We start from the raw sequence: 20,366 nt of genomic DNA, 5'->3' as shown, positions 1-20,366 counted from the left end.
TCTGCACACTAGAATGGTTCCATTAAAAGGCAAAGCCAGATCAAGAAGCTTAGTCCACTAGTGCTCTTTGGAAATAAGAAGGAAAAGCACCTGCCCACTTTAGGTTAAGGAAGATTCTGGGGCACTGTGTACGATATTGTTGGGTTCGGGTACCAAAATGATGAGTCCAGATTTATGATGAAATGTTGAGTAGTAATTCAAATATGCCCCATGGCAACTCAAATGCTCTCACATTCAAAATATATTACCCCAGTGAAGAAACTAAATGGAGCCCTCCAAAGAAAAGGGTGAACATTTGGCTTTAAAGTGAGTGCACTTTGCTTGCCTTATTCCAGCTGGAATACACCAGTAATTATGCCTGGAAGTTGCAAGGCACTTTCCCCTGGGGAGCTTTAAGTGCTTTAAAAACATGGGCTAATCCACTTTTATAACATCCCCAGGCAGCAGAGCGAGCCTTGGTTCTCTCGAAAACACACACAAAAAGTTGAAGTGATATTCCTGAAGTTACACCACTTAGACTTAGGTGATTTGAGATGGGAATTTATATGTTCTGGCTCAGCACCCACAGCCCCTGAACCAGAAGATTTAAACAGACCACTAGAAATTCTTAAGGGTGTTTCAGTATGTGTCAAAGTCTCTGAAGAAAGGTTGGCAAATTCCCAGGATGTCAGACCCCTTGGCAGAATTATTGGTAGCCATAGGAAGTCTCAAAAGAATGGTTCTTTGCTTACTCAAAAGCAAGCGAGAGCCACATTAACATCCCAAAGATGTGTTCATACAACAGCTATGCATTTGTATGCCTTTGCTTTTCTCATTTTGAAATAAAATCACTGGGCAAATTGCTCATATAAAATTATAAAACAGGTAAGTATTTTATACTCGATTTATTATATCAGATAGTCACCTCCAATTCTCAGGTCATGCACAAGGTTGTGATTCATCAAGTGATTAATTAAGTCTCAGTATGTCTGCAAAGAAGCCAGTATGCGCCCCTGGCTCTGACTAGTTCAAAGAAACCCTTTTCAGAGTTAGAGCCTGGATTTCACATCTGAGAATAGGTAGTATCCTTCTTTTTCCTGTGTTATCCTTTAATCTTTTGTCTTTGCCTTAGACCTTGTTTAATCGACCAAACCATTATAACAGGGTGAGAACTGAACATTAGCACAGGAAAAACTACATTTCTTCTGGCTGTTACACACACGTACACACATGCCACAAGTGCACCCAACCTCCACTTCCACCTGCTAGAGTCTTTACACTCAGACCGACCTGGGGTTCAAATCTAAACTTCTGTCACTCTGCAGGTGAGTGTCCTTGGGCAAGTGATTTAACCTCTAAGCCTCAACTTCACCACTTGCAAAACAGAACTAGAGGAACTGAGAGTTGTGAGGATTAAGTGAGACAACACAGGGTGCTTAGCGGCTCCATACCGGAAGCTCGGTTAGTGAATGCCCCATAACACACACTTAAGTACAGTTTCTACCACATCATCTTACACTTATTTTGGTCCCTTAGTCGTTGAATATGTGTTCTGTTTCCCAGGTACATGGTACAGTCTTTTAAGACAGGCAAGAGCTGGATCATTTTACTCCTTTGCTGTCCCCCCAATGCACCTGTCTCATATAGTGCTGTGTAAATATGGCAACAAGATAAATATTTACTAAAGAAACTCATAACCCCTCCAATAAAAGTAGAAAGGCTTAATTAATTTATTAGACTGCAGAACAGAAGTACCACTAATGAAATCACTAGCTGTTTCGTGTAGCCTATAAAGTACCCACTTGATTCATAAGTTGATATAGGCTTTTCCGCAAGTGCTTCAAATTTTAATATACACAAACTTGGCATCATTCCAATTGGGGGTAATAAGAGAAAGGGGGAACTGGCGTTGGGAACAGAAAAGGAAACTATGGCAGATGGCAGAGCAGGAGTAAAAATCTTGGGAAAAATGAAGGATGAAGAGGGAAGGGAAGTGCGGGTCCCACGGTTGTCCACTGGTGGCCAAGGTCTATGAGGATGGAGGCCACAAAGAAGTGGGTAGAAAAGGCTCCAAGAGCTGATGCTCAGGTGAGACCTGGTATAGCCAAGGCTATTCAGCGCATATCCCTCAGCACCAGGACGGAAAGAGAAAAGTACTGGGGTTAAATAGATTAAACAAAACTACTCAGGCATCCCAGATAATCAGCATTTCTGAGAGCTCTATGGAAACCAAGATGCAGGATCCCAGAGGCCTGCTCAGGAGTCCAGGTCCATAACAAGAAGTCAACCACAATGAACACCAAAAACCAGAAAAACACTAAACTTCTGGGGAGAAAAAAAACAGTCTCCAGCCATGACCTTGCAAGAAAATAAGTATGAGCAGGTCACGGCGATTGGGAGGGATGATAAATCTAGAGACGTGGGAGACCCTTTCAGTCAGTGGGAATGCCGAGACATTAGGTATTTTAAATGGTGGAGATTTAAACAGAAGAAAGTGATTACATTGGTACTGAAAGACTGAAAAAGTTGGAGTTCCCATCATGGTGCATCAGAAATAAATCTAACTAGGAACCACGAGGTCCAATCCCTGGCCTCGCTCAGTGGGTTATGGATCCGGTGCTGTGAGCTGTGGTGTAGGTCACAGACGTGGCTCAGATCCTGCATTGCTGTAGCTCTGGTGTAGGCCGGTGGCTATAGCTCTGATTTGACCCTTAGCCTGGGAACCTCCATATGCCACAGCTGGGGCGAAAGAAAGAAAGAAAAGACAGACAGACAGACAGACAGACAGACAGACTGAAAAAGTGAAGAGGGACATGCAGATAGCCTTGATATTAGTCACTGCTAGAAGCAGCCACAACCTTGGGGTTGCAGAAACAAAGGGAAGATATGGGGTTACCAGAACCTGGGCATTCAGAGGAGGGACTGGTGACAGGACTCAAATCAGGGAGGTGGTGGGGGGGGCAGGAGGGATGACAGGACACACACACACAGTATGATTGATGCTGGGTCCAGGGTTGGGGACATGGTCAAGCTGATGCCAAAAATTCCTAAAGAAACTACAGACTGGAGCTATAGCTGGCCACAGGAGAAATGCTGACTGGAGCTGAAAACAGCAAAATCCCTTCTCCCCCTGCCTCCTACATTTCAATCTTCCACCCCTGTCTCCTACTGCCAGAAACCAAGAGGAATCCAGCTGGCCAGAAAGTCTAGCAAATGGATTTCGCAGAGCTCTAGGCCCGGCCTCACAAAACAAAGCAGAAAATGGTGGCCTTGAAGCTGAAACCGCAAATAAACAGCCAGCACAGTTTGATACCCACATCTTCCCTATGAGGTTTCAAGTTCCTCGACTAAAAACTATCCAATATTGGAACCTGATACTGATTTTTGGAGAACCAGTGAGTATCATGAAGCTTCTCTGATTAGGAATAAGTTGGAATATTTCACTAAAATTCCTTTCCTCTGTCAGGATTATAAATCTATTTCCTATTTATTTGGGACAGAAATTTCATAGGATAAAGAAATGCTGTTATAATTGAGAACAACTGGCCAAATACAACAATTTCTTCCAACAAAGGAAAATTCCTTTTTTCTTCTTCTTCTTTTTTTTTTCTTTTTTGGCCGCCCCAAAGCAACATCAGATGCTTTAATCCACCGTCCCAGGCCAGGGATTGAACCTACATCTGGCACTGCAGAGACACTGCCAATCCTGTTGTGCCACAGTGGGAATTCCCAAAGGAAAATTCTTAATAGATTCCTGGTATTTTCAAAACCTGTTTAAATATCTCCTAATTCTCCTACACAAAGAGGTGGCCTCTGTACCAGGATGAGATGTGGGGGCCCTGAAAGGAACAAGTGTGTTTTGTTTTATAGGTAAGAGAAATACGAATCTTTGGGGAAAAGAAGGTGAGTAGTCATTGTCCAAGAAAGCCCTCAGTGACCCCTGCCTCCTAGAACTCACACTTCTGTGTGGTCCCCTGCCATCCAGAAGAAGGCTGACCAGGGTAACCACAAGGATAATGCAGGAACGACTGTGTGTGACTTCAGAGTCAGAAAAGACACTAGCTTCCACCTGCCTTCTCTCTGAGTACTCACTCGGGGAGAAGCTAGGTTGGGCTAGAATGTGAAGACATTCTGCGTGGCTCTACCGAGATACCTATGTGGCAAGGAACGGAGGCCTCCTGTGACCAGCCATGGCAGTGAGCCACAGTACAAACACACCCTCTAGGCTCAGTGGAGCCTTCAGACAACTACAGCTCCAACATCCTGACCATAACCTCTGAAACACCCAGAGCCAGCACCACTCAGCTAGGCTGTTCCCAAATTCCTGACCCCAGAAATTCTATGAGATAACAGATGTTTATTGTTTTAAGGCATTAAGATCTGTGGAGCAATAGATAACTAAATAACTAATAAGAGACTGTTATCTCCTTGGTTAGAGTCTCTAGTTCCTTAGTCAAACGGACAGGATCTAATTCACATGCACTACTCCTGGTCCCCTGATTGGACCTGAAAGAATCTCCTAGTTTCATTAAGGTGGTTTATTTAAAGAGACCAGCTGCTCCCACCCTCTCTATTCCACTACTCTTTTAACATATCTTGAATTTTTTTCCCAACAAAGCCAACAGCGAAATTAGATGCCCGTGAGGTTTTAAGCCCCTTTAATACTGAAAGCATTCAAGCAGATGCTCAAAGGTTATAAAGTATTCCTTACACCAACTGCAAAGTGGGACTAGGTGACCTGCAAGGTTTCTAATCACACTAAGAAGGTTCTAAGACACAAGTCTCTGGTGTGCCCCCAAAAAACTGTGCAGTAATTCTCATCAGGTATAACTAAGTACTGAAATTCTTTCCTGCCAATTCACAGGAAAAAGATAATTAAAATGGAGTATAAATTTAAAAGGAAAAGATACTGAACCTAATGAATAATTAAAGTAATGCAATTTTTTGCTGTTTTGGTGGGCATGTTTTTTTGTTTGTTTGTTTTGGCCATGTCTGCGGCATGTGGAAATTCTGGGGCCAGTGATCAAACCCACACCACAGTGGTGACAACACCAGATCCTTAACCCGCAAGGCCACCAGGGAATTCCTAAAGTAATGCAAATTTAAAACTAGTAAGGCATTAATTTTCATGTGCCAGATTGGAAAAATCTGCAAGTTTCAGAAAACGCACCAGGGCAAAGGGTGGAGAAACAGACATAGTGGGTGGGGGTGTGAATGAGTGCATGGTTTTGAACGGCAACTTGGGCAACATGTATTAAAATTTTAACCCCCCACAGGCTGCGTGACTCAACACTTCCAGCTTTGAACAAAATTATCCACTCTTCTCTGTTTGTAAGCACAAAATCCTATAAATGATCTAAATGTTCACCAATTTTAAAAACGGGCCAATAAACTGTAGTGCAACTATACAGTGAATCCCACGCATCCCATAAATAGAAAGAGTTGTATCTACCTATGGACTGATATGAAACACCCCAAGATCCATTGTTAGGAAGAAAAATAAGACATATCCTATTAGTAGAAAAAGAGGGGAAGACCTACAAGCACAGAAACTGTCTGGAAAGTGTTTTCAAAATGCTGTTCATAGTTGCCACTAGGAAGGGGTACCAGGAAGTACTGTATGTTTTTCCGCACTGCAGGCATATACTCTACTTCACATTTTTTTAACAGAGAGAGAAAAGCTAAATGCAGGAAAAAAAAAAACAAAACCAAAGGGTTAAGTTACAGCCACTTTCCAACTAATTCATAATAAAGTCCATCAAAGTAGCCAAGGTCTAGCATTGGGCTTAAGACATTCCCATGCACATTCAACCAGTAAAAATCATCTCTGAGAGGAAAAAAAAAGGTCCTTCACACTGTCAACGTGCTTCTCACTAACTGGAGAATGAGCGCTCTCTGGCCATCTTAATGCAAACCACTAACTCAATGAATGGAGGCGTCCTCGAGATGAACATCTTCCTTACCCTAAGCTTTGTAAATCATGAAATGTGATAGAACTCCCTTTCTTTGAATGTTTAGGCCAAGACTGGTAAGGTTAAAGAAACAAAAAAAAAGGAGTCAGCATTCATTGCATCGACTGGTGGGAGCCATCCAGAGTGCACAAGTGCTTTCAAAAAGCTGGCTGCCCCCCGCCGCCCCACCTCCACCCATAAATGTCAACTGTGATTTTCTTCTCTATTGACCAAACCCTTCCTGAGATGAAGTAACCACTTCCCAGAGCAGTGATCTGCTTAAAAGAAGTTTCATAAGTGGCGGTTAATTATTCTCAGAGTGTGAGACACAGAAGGGAAACTGCATTCGAAAAGAACATTCCTTTTCTCTTTGGGCCAAAGATGAGAACTTCATGTCTTTAAATGGGCTTGTATCTGCTAAACAGGTGAGTTGCCTTTGTCCATCTCTCTACAAATAAATTATAACTGTCTAAAAACATTCTTTTAAGTGTTATCAAATATGTGTTATGACCTACCAAAGAAGGAGAAAAACACCCAGAATTTTCCTTAAAAATTAGTTAAGCAGGAGTTCCCACTGTGGCTCAGTGGTTAATGAATCCGACTAGGAACCATGAGGTTGCAGGTTCGATCTCTGGCCTTGCTCAGTGGGTTAAGGATCCGGAGCTGCCGTGAGCTGTGGTGAAGGTTGCAGATGAGGCTCGGATCCCGTGTTGCTCTGGCTCTGGTGTAGGCTGGTGGCTACAGCTCCGATTAGACCCCTAGCCTGGGAACCTCCATATCTCACGGGAGCGGCCCTAGAAAGGGCAAAAAGACAAAAAAGAAAAAAAAAATTAGTTAAGCAATGCTATCATGAGACTAGATTAAACCCTCCCAAAACCAGTGTTACCAACACCTTCACTCAGATGTTCAGATTCTTTTTCAATGCAAACCTGGCAAATATATAGAATTTTAAAAATTTCTTTTGAGTCACCAAAAGGGGGGGGGTAGGACCAGTTTGAAACGGTCGTTTTGGAGATTTTAAATCATTTTAGGGTGCAAAGACAAATCATTCTTTTAATAATCAGAAATAAGATTTAGTTGTAGACTGATAACCTGTGAACCAAGTACAGGCTCAAAATTAGTTTTTATAATCAAAACACTAATTAATACTTGAAAAGAAAATGAGTGCTTAATTTATTAAGAAAAGGCCAAGTGCTCAAAGTAGCAATAAGAAGAGAAACTTTCAACTATAATAATTTGTAGAGAGATATATAACATGTTGAAAAGGACACATGTAACCTCTAATCTCCATATCTCTGTATAATGTAAATTCCATAAGATCAGGACCCTAATCTTTTCCTGTAAAATGCCTGCCACAAGCAGGTGCTCACTAAAATCAAAGGAGCTCATCTTCATCTACTTTCTTTTCCTAGAGTTAAGATGTCAAAAGTTCATCACTACCTTTCAAGAGTTAAGGTTGTTAGTTTGTGGTGAGTCAAATTAACGAAGCCACTAGACCCTGCGAAGTAGGAAGAAGAGAGGGAGGGAGGAAGGTGGGGGGAGAGAAAGAGAGAGAGAAAACACCTAACTCAGCCATCAGCGTATCAGGTTGTTTATCAGAAAGGAGTCAGACAGGGAAAGAACTGAGTGCAGGAAACATGCTCCACATGCATTTTACAACTCTTCTCACCACTTAGTGGGGAAACCACTTTCAGAAACAAGATTTTGCTGCTGCTGGATCAGCCAAATCCATAATTTTATGACAAGAAATTTCCATATGGTGCAGATCAAAATAAGTAATCATAATCCTATGTGATGAGAATGTAAAAATGAAAAGTAACAAATTAAAAGTCAAAGAACAGACTAAAATGAAATGTTTGTCTTCCAGTGCAACAACAATTAACATTAATATTAGTATTTGAATGGAGACATATTAAATACAAAAACAATGGCACGTACTAATGAATAAATAGTAAACGCAAAGGAACTGACAGCTCTTCAGCCAGCAGGAACCTCTGGGAGCTCCTCGCCAGCATCACAGTGTTTGGTGGCTGTATCTCTTAAAAGGCCCTCTCTCCCCCTCATCTTTCCTCCAGGCAAAAGCTGGTTCATCTCTCAAGCTGCACAGACACATAACCTCTCTCCTATACTGGCCACATCCTCCAGGCTCCTCCTCAAACACCCTTTTATACTTTGATGTGCTCATTGTACCTACTGAAATTAACCATTTTCCCATGAGACAGGGAATTTTTTTTTTGAGTTCACAAGCTAAATATGTCTTTCTCATCTTTGTATCTCCAGTATCTGGCATAGGCTCTGGTATTCAATACATGCTCACTGAATAAATAAAAAATGCTCCTCATTCATGACATACTAATAGGAAACAAACACACATTTCAAACACATTTCAAAATAATGTATTTAGTCAGAGATATACAATTTAAAGCAACTTTGACTATATATAGTAGGGAACATTACACTTAACAAAAGAGTAAAATTTTAAAAATCTCAGCAATCTATTCATTCCTGAGAGTCAGCTAAAATTTTATCCAAGGGAAATAGCTCCCCCCCCAAAAAAAAACCTAAGGCGTACAGAAATTTTCATTATTTAAAATATCAACTTTAAAGTGGGGGGGATAAATTAGGAGTTTGAGATTAAAAATATACACACTATTATATATAAATTAAATAACTAACAAAGACCTACTGTGTAGCACAGGAATTCTACTCAATAACTTTTTTTTCTTTTTTTGGCTGCCCCCCTTGCATATAGAATTCCTAGGCCAGGCCAAGATCAAATCTGTGTCCTGGTGCTGCAAAGACTCTTACTGTTCCTGCTGTGCCACAGCAGGAACTCTTCTCTACTCAACACCTTGTAATAAGCTATAATGGAAAATAATCTAAAAAAGAATATTTATGTGTGTGTGTATATATATATATATTCTTCTTAGATTATTTACACATTTATATTATTTACATATTTAATATGTAAACATCATTATTATTAGTAGTATTACATATTAACATATTTAATATTTATATTATTTACAAATATACACACACATATGTATATGCATACCTGAATCACTTTGCCATACACCTGAAACTAACACAACATTGTTAATCAACTACATTTCAATTTAAAAATAAATAAAATCAAATACCAAAATATGGGAAAGTCCTTATACAGGAGGAAAATGAGCAAAGTATCCTGCCTCAACTCAGTGAAATATGATGCAACCCAAAAAGCTGATAATTTAAGATGGCAGAACTATCGTGGCTTTTTTTTCATGATTTGAGGTTACATCTGGAACAGTTCATCATAAGTTTATTTAAAAGATACAAAATATGTCATTTCTGGCATATTACAACCACTGACACTTTAAAAACAGAACTATTAACATTATTTTTAAAGCAGCTCCATTGAGATATAGTTCCCATGCCATATAATTTACTCATTTAAACTATACAACTCAATGACTTTTAGTATATTCACCAAGTTGTAAAAACATCAACAATACATTTTAGAACATTTTCACTTCCTCAAAAAGAAACCTCACACTCCCTAGCTGTCAGTCCCCAATCCTCTCACGAGCTTCCTACCCAGCCCTAGGTAACCACCAATCTGCTTTCTGTATCTATAGATTTAGCTATTTTGGAATTTTTGTATAAGTGGAATTATACAATATTAGTCTTTTGTGACTGGCTTTTAGTATAATGTTATCAAAATTTATTGACATTTTAGCATCTATCAATAATATTTCATTTCTTTTTATTAACTGATAATGTTCCATTGCATAGATATATCACATTTTATTTATCCATCATCAAGTGATGGATATTTGGACTGCTCTCACTTCTCCGCTATTAGCAACAATGCTACTATTAACATTTGTATACAAGTTTGCAAGTGGACATGTTTTCATTTCTCTTGGGTGTATACTGAGGAGTGGAACTGCCGGTTACCATAATTCTATGTTTAACTATTTGAGGAACTACAGATTGTTTTCAAAAGCAGCTGAATCACACATAGCTTCACCAACACTTATAATTGTCTTTTTTTATTCTACTCATCCTATCAGGTATAAGATGGTACCTCATTTTAGCTTTGACTTGCAATTCTTTGATGGCATATTTTCATATGTTTATTAGCCATTTGTATATCTTCTTTGGAGAAATGTCTATTCAGGTCCCTTTCCTTTTTTTTTTTTTTGTCTTTTTAGGGGCACACCCGTGCCATAAGGAGGTTCCCAGTCTAGGGGTCGAATAGGAGCTGTAGCCACCAGCCACAGCCGCAGCCATAGCAACTTCAGATTTGAGCCATATCTGTGACCTACACCACAGCTCATGGCAATGCCAGATCCCTGACCCACTGAGCGAGGCCGGGGATCGAACCTGCATCATCATGGATACTAGTCAGATTCATTTCCATTGAGCTACAATGCGAACTCTTTTTGACAATTTTTAATGCAATTATTTGTCTTTTTATTATAGAGCTATAATGGTTCTTTATATATTCTGGATACTTGCCCCTTATCAGACATACAACGTGCAAAAATTTTCTCCCATTATGTGGGCTGCCTTTTCACTTTCTTATCACTATTCTTTTAAATATGTCCAGAGAAGACTAAGTATCATGGAGATTTCAATTCCACATAATCCATATAAAACATAAATGAACAAGGACTAGGAAACCTATACCCTTTTCTCCTTGAAATGATATTTCATTCCTCTTTTCCCTCAGAATTTCATCCTAATAGATTTATGCTTAGAATTCTTTTACTGATTTATTAATACTCTATTGTACTGCTCTGCAACAAAAAGCTCCATATCTACTTTAAGATTTTTAAATGCCTTTGATTTCCTGTAATCACAAAACCCTAGGCGTTAATATCTCTTCTGGATTCAGTTATTATAATGATTTTATATTTTTATATTTCTATTATAATTAACTTCTAATTATATTATAACAAATAACAGGACACAGTAAGCATATTTACTGTGATAACTAGTTATTAAACATAAGGAATACATTTCATAAGTAATGCATTGCTTAATAAGTTGAATGGGACTGGGTAGAATTAAGAGACGTTTGATTTGCCTGACATCAAAACTATGAACTGGTCCTTCTTTGGATGATGAGAGCTTTGTACACTTTGGAACAATAAGCTATCCCAAGATTATGGATGGAGGAGAGTGTTTTTTGTAAAACAGGAGAAGGCTATGGTAGAAGAAAAGATGAGAAAGAAGATTCTACATGATACCCAGCCCATGGGTGTGTTCACAGAGAGATCAATTTTCAGAAAGAATACATCAGAAATTAAGGATCTGGAAAGAGACTCCCTTAAAACTACCTAGGCTGACATACTTCTTGGACAGTCTTTTCATACTCCCCTGCCCATACTTGTTAGCCAGTTGGGAGATAACTGCATTAGAGTGTCTTGTGCTTCTGTGGATGATCATGCATAATGAGAACTTGTTAAATTACAGAAACTCTCTCTTTGTTAACACCTCTTTCGCTACAGACCAGAAGTGGTACCTTAGGTGGAGAAGGAAGCTTACTTTCTCCAGGATTTCATAAGGGTAAAATATGATGGGTCAATAAAATTCAAATAATCAAGAAGGCTTGTGGTGGATAAGAAGAGATACAAATGCTGATTACTTTATGTAATTTTCTGTCTTTTGCTCTGAAGTCTGATGGCTTCAAATCACTTGCTACACTCGACAGCGATCTACAAATAAGCCTAAAATAGCTACTTTTTAAATCAGGCTTAAGCTTGACAAGAGCTTATGACTGACTGGATTAATATTGCTGACACTCGTCTAAACGTCACTTTGACAAACTACATGTTTGTCTTGATGACATCTCCCCATAGGCAGATGGTGCTTCCATTAACTCCGATGTTATCTTTGTAGCAAGAGAATATGCCTCTTGTTTTCAGAATATTCATAATTTACAAAGCCTCTCTTTGGTCATGATTCATAATGCTCATAATATTAAGGGGAAAGACCCCTGTACAGGTGCTATCCAGTGTGTGGGTTTTTTTTTTTTTTTACATTATTATTAATTTCAAATAACAAACTATTCTCTTTGAGGCAAACATTTAACAGTCATGATCCACATTTTAGGCGAAAATGTTACCTTATAAAGTATAACATAAAGAAGACATTAGGCTAAACTTTATTATGGCAACCTTGGGCAATTCAGAAAAAAATCTGCAAATATGAAATTACAGAAGAATATAAACTCATGACATTCAACACAATTCCATTCAACAAGCATTTACTAATAACTTACCTTGCATAATACTCTATGATGGACACAAAGAAGATAAACACACTTCAGCCCTCGATTCTATCACCTAAATGGCATCACAAAATATACAAAGAATCTGAAGGTTATAAGGATATTTGTGATCCAAATATTTATCCCCAAACTCAGGTTGTCATAATTCAAAAGTATCCTCTGGAGCACTGACGGCATATAAAATCAGTTCCACAGGGTTCCCACTGTGGCACAGTGCATTAAAGGCCTGACTGCAGCAGCTCAGGTTGCTGCAGTGGAAGCATGGGTTCGATGCCCAGCCCAGCATGGTGAGTTAAGGACCTGGCATTGCCACAGCTGTGGTCACAACTGCAACTCGGATTAGTTCCCTGGTCTGGGAAATTTCCACATAACGTGGCTGTAACCAAAAATAAATAAATAGCATAAAATAAAAAATAAAATAAAATAGGAGTGGGGCAGTGGTTAACGAATCCAACTAGGAACCATGAGGTTGTAGGTTCAGTCCCTGGCCTTGCTCAGTGGGTTAAGGATCCAGCGTTGCTGTGAGCTGTGGTGTAGGTCACAGACGCGTCTCGGATCCCAAGTTGCTGTGGCTGTGGCATAGGCTACAGCTCCAACTGGACCCCTAGCCTGGGAATCTCCATATGCCACGGGAAGCAGCCCTAGAAAAGGCAGAAAGACCAAAAAATAAATAAATAAAATAAAATCAGTTTCACAATCAAATATTCCTCCCCATCTGCCCTTCCTACAGTGGCATGAAAATTCAAACAAATCAACTACAAATCTTGCCAAATAGACAATATTTCATGACATTAATAAAAGTGATTTGGGAAACCTGCTTGTCATAGACAAGATCACAGAAGATGAGAATCTTAGGATCCTATTTACAATTAACAATTAAAGATTTAAAAATCTATAATTTTATCGATGCTTTAAAAGACAATGATTGTCAAATTGTTTAATCCTGCGAGAAAATAAAAATTAAAAAAAGAACACTTCACAATTATACTTAAAAGATAGTATGTTATTATATTACTTTTAGAAAGATCTATTCCCCAAAACCTTAATTCATTTCTTTTTATATTTATTAACACATTTTCCTAATTAGTTGCAAATAAAAACTAGAATGAATTTTATATTCAGGATAACCAGTTTATTTTCTCAAAGACCAAGTTCCAATCAAACCTTATATGCATATTAGCCATGAAATGTTGATCTTCATTTTAAGTGGATTCACCATCAGTGACCTTTTCCCAGTGCCAATTATCCTTGAGCCTTCCATATCTCTCTAGTGCCAATTAACGAGCAACATTCTACCCAGATCTAAGCCTACTTGAATTATTTGTGCTTAAAGGGGTTTTCTGCTGTGGAAGCCACTGCCACCTTTCTCCAACTCAGTCCCAGGAGCCTTTCCTGGCACCAAGTGTACAATGTGTACTCCTCTTTGGCCAACTGCTGGGCAAGACACAGGAGTCTCTGCAAGTCCATGAGTCTTCATGGATTTTGCTGTTAATTACTTTAGAACAGACAAACACATCACTGTCAAAAAATTCTTACAATAGTGGCCTCTGGGAGTTCCCGTCGTGGCACAGTGGTTAACGAATCCGACTAGGAACCACAAGGTTGTGGGTTCGGTCCCTGCCCTTGCTCAGTGGGTTAACGATCCGGCGTTGCCATGAGCTGTGGTGTAGGTTGCAGACGCGGCTCGGATCCCGTGTTGCTGTGGCTCTGGTGTAGGCCAGTGGCTACAGCTCCGATTTGACCCCTAGCCTGGGAACCTCCATATGCCTCGGGAGCGGCCCAAAGAAATAGCAAAAAGACAAAAAAAAAAAAAAAAAAAAAAAAAAATAGTGGCCTCTGGTCTAAGAATCTTAAGAAAGCTAACACATACTCTCTTTATTCACTTGACAAACTTGAACTACATTTTTGGTTTGTTTGTTTGTTGTTTGAGGGCCACACCTGAGGCATATGGATGTTCACAGGGTAGGGGTCGAATTGGAGCTGCAAATACCAGCCTACACTGCAGCCACAGCCATGAGGCATCACAGCCATGTCTGTGACCTACACACGCCACAGCTCACAGCAACACCAGATTCTTAACCCACTGAGAGAGGCCAGGGATCGAACCCGGGTCCTCATGGATACTAGACAGGTTCGTCACCGCTGAGCCACAATGGGAACTCCTTGACAAACTTGAATTTTAATTCATAAAACTGCCTCACCAGCGCTAGCAGCACGCTCCACACCCCTTCATAACTCAGCATTCTGCTAACTTATGCCTCCAAGATGGTCTGTCTTCCAAAATGAAAAACACAAGAGAAGGAGAAGGGTGGGTCTCAGATGGGCACTCTGCCTTTCTGAGGAGCTCCAGGCAAGAGGACACCAGGTAAGCTGGGGCATTTTACCACATGTCCAGTCACTCACAAATCATTTACTACAACTTGAATGATGCAGAGCATCTAGTGAATTCAGAGAAATTAAATGAGCATCTTGGAGAAATAAGCCAAAGAGAGCATGCAAAAATCCTTGATTGCAAAATGGTTCCTGACCCTACCAGACCAGTGCCCCTTTGGATAGCAAACCTTTGGAATCCACAGAAATTGTATACACATAGAGAAAGAGACAAAACTGCAAATAGAAAGGCAAATAAAGAGAAGCTTTTGCCATCTTTCATATGTGTAAATTATGTGTATTCTATTTTAAGAAACAAATATGCATGACTACATTAAAATGATTTAATTATGTAAGATGCTTGCAACTATTTTTAATGAGTAAATGTAAATTTAAAACAAGTAAAATTCATTCACCTGAATATGTTCTACACCTTTTATTGGATATTTTTAAACAAATAAAAAAGCTAAGTGTGGTGTGTGTGTGTGTGTGTGTGTGTGTGTACATGCAGGTACGTTCATAATAATTATATTGTCCACAAATGTGTTCTGATACAATTCCTTTTTTTTTTCTTTTAATTTTTAGGGCCTCACCCATAGCATATGGAGGTTCCCAGGCTAGGGGTTGAAATTGGAGCTGCTTAGCCGCTGGCCTCTGCTACAGCCACCACAACGCCATGTCTAAGCCGTGTCTGTGACCTACACAGCTCATGGCAATGCCAGATCCTCAACCCACTGAGGATCAAACCTGTGTCCTCATGGATGCTAGTCAGATTCATTTCCGCTGACCCACAAAAGGAACTCTTGTTCTGGCACAATTCAAACACCACAAGCAGAACTGCTACAGGTAATGGTATTTGCCAAAATGCTGGACATGTCTTTGGAAAGTTACCAATAAATCAAAGTACAACTTTTGAAGTATTCATCAATTACATTTCTGAAAATTTCAAAATATGTTAAAATGGAGTCAAAAAAAATTTGTCTTTATATGTTACAATGGGGTTAGGTTTTTGGCTCAGGTAACCACAGACAGATTTTTCACCAACCGAATCTCCAACAGGGATAATTCTAATATCTTGCAGAATGCAGAGAATAAGTTTTCACCAGGTTATTGTTCAGAATATTACAGAATATCTAGTGCCTCTGGTCCTCTACCCACCAAACATCAGTAGCCTCCATTCTTCTGGACAACCAAAGTTAGGTCCCACCAATTTCCAAAACATTCCCTGAGCAAGCAGTACCACTCCCACTGAGCCCCGCTGAATGAAAACTGTTCACAAAGTACTGGCTAGGCGCTAACAGGCACCAGACCCAGCGCTAGGCACTAGGGACAAAGTGGTGAAAAGAAACAGAGCTTAGAGTGTAGCAGACATTAAACAGCACCCAAGTAACTGTCTCAACACAAAACACTCAATACGAAAATTGCTATGAAAGAAAAACTAATTTAGATGGTGGGGTGGCCTTAGACTTTAGAAGTCCGTGGATCAGTAAATGTATTTTGTTAACTTGGAGACATACTACACATAGGGCTGTCAGCTTTTTAATTCTGTCATGAAAGATCTTTAAAAAAAAAATAATAACTACCATTTATAATCACCATGGCAACAAGGCAGGAAAAACATTATTTCTGAATTTTTTTAAAGTTGCCTCAACTCATTATTATTTTTCTCCTTTTGCTGTACGCTGATAAAAACTTACCAAAGATTGGCAACTACTTTTTTTTTTTTTTTTTGCTTTTTAGGGTCTCACCTGCAGCATATGAAGGTTCCCAGGCTAGGGGTAGAATCAGAGCTACAGCTGCCAGCCACAGCCACAGTCACAGCAACATCAGTTTGGAGCCGCATCTGCGACCTACACGACAACACCGGATACTTAACTCCCTGAGCAAGGCCAGAGGCCAGGGATCAAACCCATAACCTCATGGATCCTAGTTGGATTCATTTCTGCTGTGCCACAAGGAGAACTCCGAGATTGGCATTTTGTGACTATAGCACAAGATCTCTGCTGCCCCAAGTGTGACCTGGGGACCAGCAACATCAGCATCACCAGAGAATTCTTAAGAAATGCAAAATCTCAGGCCCCACCTCAGATCTACTGCATCAAAATTTGTTAACAAGACCCCCAGGTGATTCAGTTCCCCATTAAAGTTTGAGAAACACTGTCCTAGAATAAATTATACTGACCCTCCAAGGGCTGAAACTCAGCCATAACCATCTACACTGAAGACTCAAAAAATGATCTTTAACACTGGAGAACCATTTTCTCAAAGAAGGTAATTGAGGGATCCTGGAAAAATAAGAGGACAAGACAGAACAGGAAGCCAGCAAGCCAGCAAGCCAGCATGCTAAGGATCAATCATCTTTCACCTTGTAAACCTGATGACCTTGAAAAGTAATGGGGGCGGGAGTTAATCACAAACACCAGTCACAGCTTTGCAACTGACTTAACAGCATGAAACAGAGTTCCCCAGCTTCCGGACAAGAGAACCCATCCATGGACTGTGCTAAATGCCAAGAGTCCTGTTCAGACTGCTAAGTCTTAGCCATGAGACGAAGCAGTGCATATCACTAGCCATCAACAAGTCAACCAGATTTTAGGTGACCTGACACACACTCCATTTTGATTCATGTTTTAGACTTTAGAAGTCTGTGCATCAGTAAAGGTATTTTGTTAACTTGGAGACATACTATACATAGGGGTGTCACCTTTTTAATTCTGGTCCCACAGCTGGTTTTTCTAACAAAGGAAATCTCTGTAGATACAATGTTAATTATCGGCAAAGACATGAGGCACAGACTCATGCCTCTTTTCTAAGCCACCTGGATGGAAAAATAATCACCAATACAGTACAGCACTTTTTTGAAACAAAGAAGTTTCATTATAGATCTCTGCTGACCAATGAGGTAGCTGCTAGCCACCTATGGCAACTGGCTGCCTGAATGTAGCTAGACCCAATTGAGACGTGCTGTAAGTATAAAACATACAGTGGATTTTGAAAACTGAGTCCAAAAAAAAAAGTTAAATATCTCAATAATAATTTTATACCGATGACATGCCCAAATTATAATATTCTGATGTATTAGGTTCAATAACATATAAAATTAAAGTCTCCTATTCCTTTTACATTTTTGATGTGACTATTAGAAAATTTTTCCTTTTCTAGTAAGTATTAAGGTGGCTCGTGTTATAGTTCTACTGGATAGTATAGGTCTAGAACCTCATTAGAGTTATAAATGCTTAAGTTTTTTTTTTTTAACTTAACCTTAAGTTTTAAAAAAAGAATGGAGATGAATGAATCCTAGAAAATAACTGCAGAAAATATGTATTTAGGAGACAGCCAAATTTAAAAGGGGACAGAAAATGTTCAGCAGATCGTTTGACTGAAACAACTGCCGAGCAAGAGAGCCCTTTCTGAAATGGGGGCAGCAGGGAGGGGGTTGCTGAATCTACAAGCAAAGAGAGAAACATCCAGAATTTAATAAAAATTGAGCAAGGGGAGGAGCTGATACAAACACAGTGCAATCTCAGTGATGATGAGTTCTCTCAGAGCCTAGGAATGCAGAGGAGTAGAAAGGAGAAACAAATTCCATTTACAATACCCAATAATTTCCTGGCCGGAGCCATTCCAATCACTAAACCTTCCCACCCTGAAAATGAGGAAGGTAAAGACTTGAGTCAGCTCAAGACAGGTGCCCCACTGGCAGAGATGAAACTACAAATGAACGTGAATTCACAGCTCTTCTTCCAAAGACAGAAAAACTTCCATGAGATTGAAAATCGATTCAAAAGTCACTTTTTTAATATGAAGACCTGACTTCCCCGTTTTAAAACAGTATCCCCCGCACACACTGGAAAACAGTACTAGTTCGGTTCGTTTGGGAATGAGGCTGCAAATGTGAGGCAAGCAAAGGAGCTGAAGCCATCTCCAAGCTGGGCAGATTCCGCTCATTCCCGCCGGGAACAATCCCATCACTTAGGAAATCTGGATCCCTGCCAAACGCTGCTTCTGCAGTCTGCTGGGGGATGGGAGAGGAGGGTGGAAATGTCTGGGCAGCTGGCTTTTATCACAAAGCCTTCTCTCTGTGAAAGGCTTATAATGAATTTCCTAGACATGATATAACACAATATTTTAAGTGATTAATAGCACAAAAATATCACATTTAAAAAATAAATGTCCAAGGTATAAGAGGCCAATAACTACATAAATGGAATTTGATGCAAATGTTAAAACCTTATATTTGAGTGGCTTTTAAATTCCTTTCATTAGGCTTCACCTCAAGAAATCTATATGGGAGAAAAAGAAACTAATATATCAAGAGCTTAACAGAGGCACCAAGTACTACTGTAGCAGAAGTTCCCAGGCCAGGGATCGAACCCTCACCAAAGTAGTAACCAGAGCTACAGCAGTGACACTGGATCCTTAACCCTCTGAGCCACCAGGGAACTCCCCAAAATGACTAGCTATTGATAGGAAAAATATTGTGAGCCATTCATGTATTAAAACTCACATGATCCTAACAACCTTCTGGGGTGGGGGGGGTTATTGTTATTACTATCCCATTTAAAGATGCATGGAGAGGTTAAGTACCACAACCAGGAGGTGTTGGGGCCTGGACGTGACCTCAGATTTATGACATCAAGGCAGCTCAGCATCAGCACCCTGAATTCTTGCCTAACACATGAACTTGCTTTGTGGCCTTCACTTTCAGATGAAGATACTGAGGTTCAGAGGAAATAAGAGACTTGTCTGTTCGTCATAACAAAGCTACTAAATGGTGGAGCAGACTGTCTATATCTCACATTGAATTCTTCTCACATGCAGCTTCCTGTTTTCACCAAACCTTTGCCCTAGTTCTTAATGCTGTCAGTATTTTCTCTCTGTTCCCAAGGGGAAGGTTACTAGCCACTTCTCCTTTCTCTTTTTTTAGCCAGACTACCAATATTCCCACTATGGCTTGAGGCATCTGAAAAATACAAAATAAGAACTGATGCTCTTCACAGCTATATAAAATTAAGTAATATTCAGGTCTATAAATCCATGATGGAATATGGAAAATAAAATGCATTTGTCTTAATGGACAAATTAGTGACGGATTCACATTACTTCTCATTAATATTATAATACTGAGGAAATTAACTACCATTTGGAAATCCACATTTACTAGAGCTTTTAGGTCACCCACTTCACCGGATTTGATCCTGAATGCAATGTCCTTGAGTCTTGATTTTCTCAAGTGAAGCAGAATAATGGGGTCAAGGGTAGCAGGACAGGAAACCACGGTTCTGCACCCAACTCCACCATGAGAATAGAAAACTGTGGCCTGGGGCACAGCAATCACCTTCCTGAAATGCTATTTCCCCCTCTACAAACCAGGAATGAAGGTATTTAACCACCACTTCACAGAGCTGTGGCGAGAACTGACCGAAATAACAAGTGCAACTGTTTTGTAAACTCTGAAGCCCTGCAAAAATCTGCTGTGAATATGTATGAACACTCGTGCCCAACATGAGCAAGAGAAGGGGCTTCAGGATCTCTGATGATGGCCAAGAGTGAGACAGGGTTCTGTCTCTCTAAACCCACACACCCTGTAACTTACGCTCCAGGTGAAAGGATCACTGGATTTCCAGTGATCAGGAAATTTAAATGCACTCATTTAAATAAAAGGCACAATTCCCATTGCAAGTGCAATCCTAATCAAGTCTCCAAGGCTGTCTGAGGATGCTCCAGGGGAGCCTTCATTGCCAGACCTTCTGATCAGATGCAAGATGGATAAAGATTTT

General features: G+C 39.9%; 1 protein-coding gene across 2 annotated transcripts in view; it reads right to left on the bottom strand.

Moving 5' to 3' along the window:
* CDK14 (cyclin dependent kinase 14) overlaps positions 1 to 20,366 on the bottom strand; it is a 632,242-nt gene that overhangs the window by 578,737 nt on the left and 33,139 nt on the right. The window contains exon 3 of one of the 2 annotated variants that reach the window (XM_021102363.1): positions 12,208 to 12,271. The exons of the other annotated variant lie outside the window; for it this stretch is intronic. The gene's annotated coding sequence lies outside the window, so the exon portion shown is untranslated. The remainder of the gene's footprint in view (positions 1 to 12,207; positions 12,272 to 20,366) is intronic. 2 annotated transcript variants of the gene reach the window in all.

The sequence above is a fragment of the Sus scrofa genome, chromosome 9, assembly GCF_000003025.6.
Source record: "Sus scrofa isolate TJ Tabasco breed Duroc chromosome 9, Sscrofa11.1, whole genome shotgun sequence".
Classification (NCBI taxonomy): Eukaryota; Metazoa; Chordata; class Mammalia; order Artiodactyla; family Suidae; genus Sus; species Sus scrofa.
The sequence above is the reverse complement of the archived record's forward strand: the minus strand, read 5'-3'. Positions and strand labels throughout refer to the sequence as shown.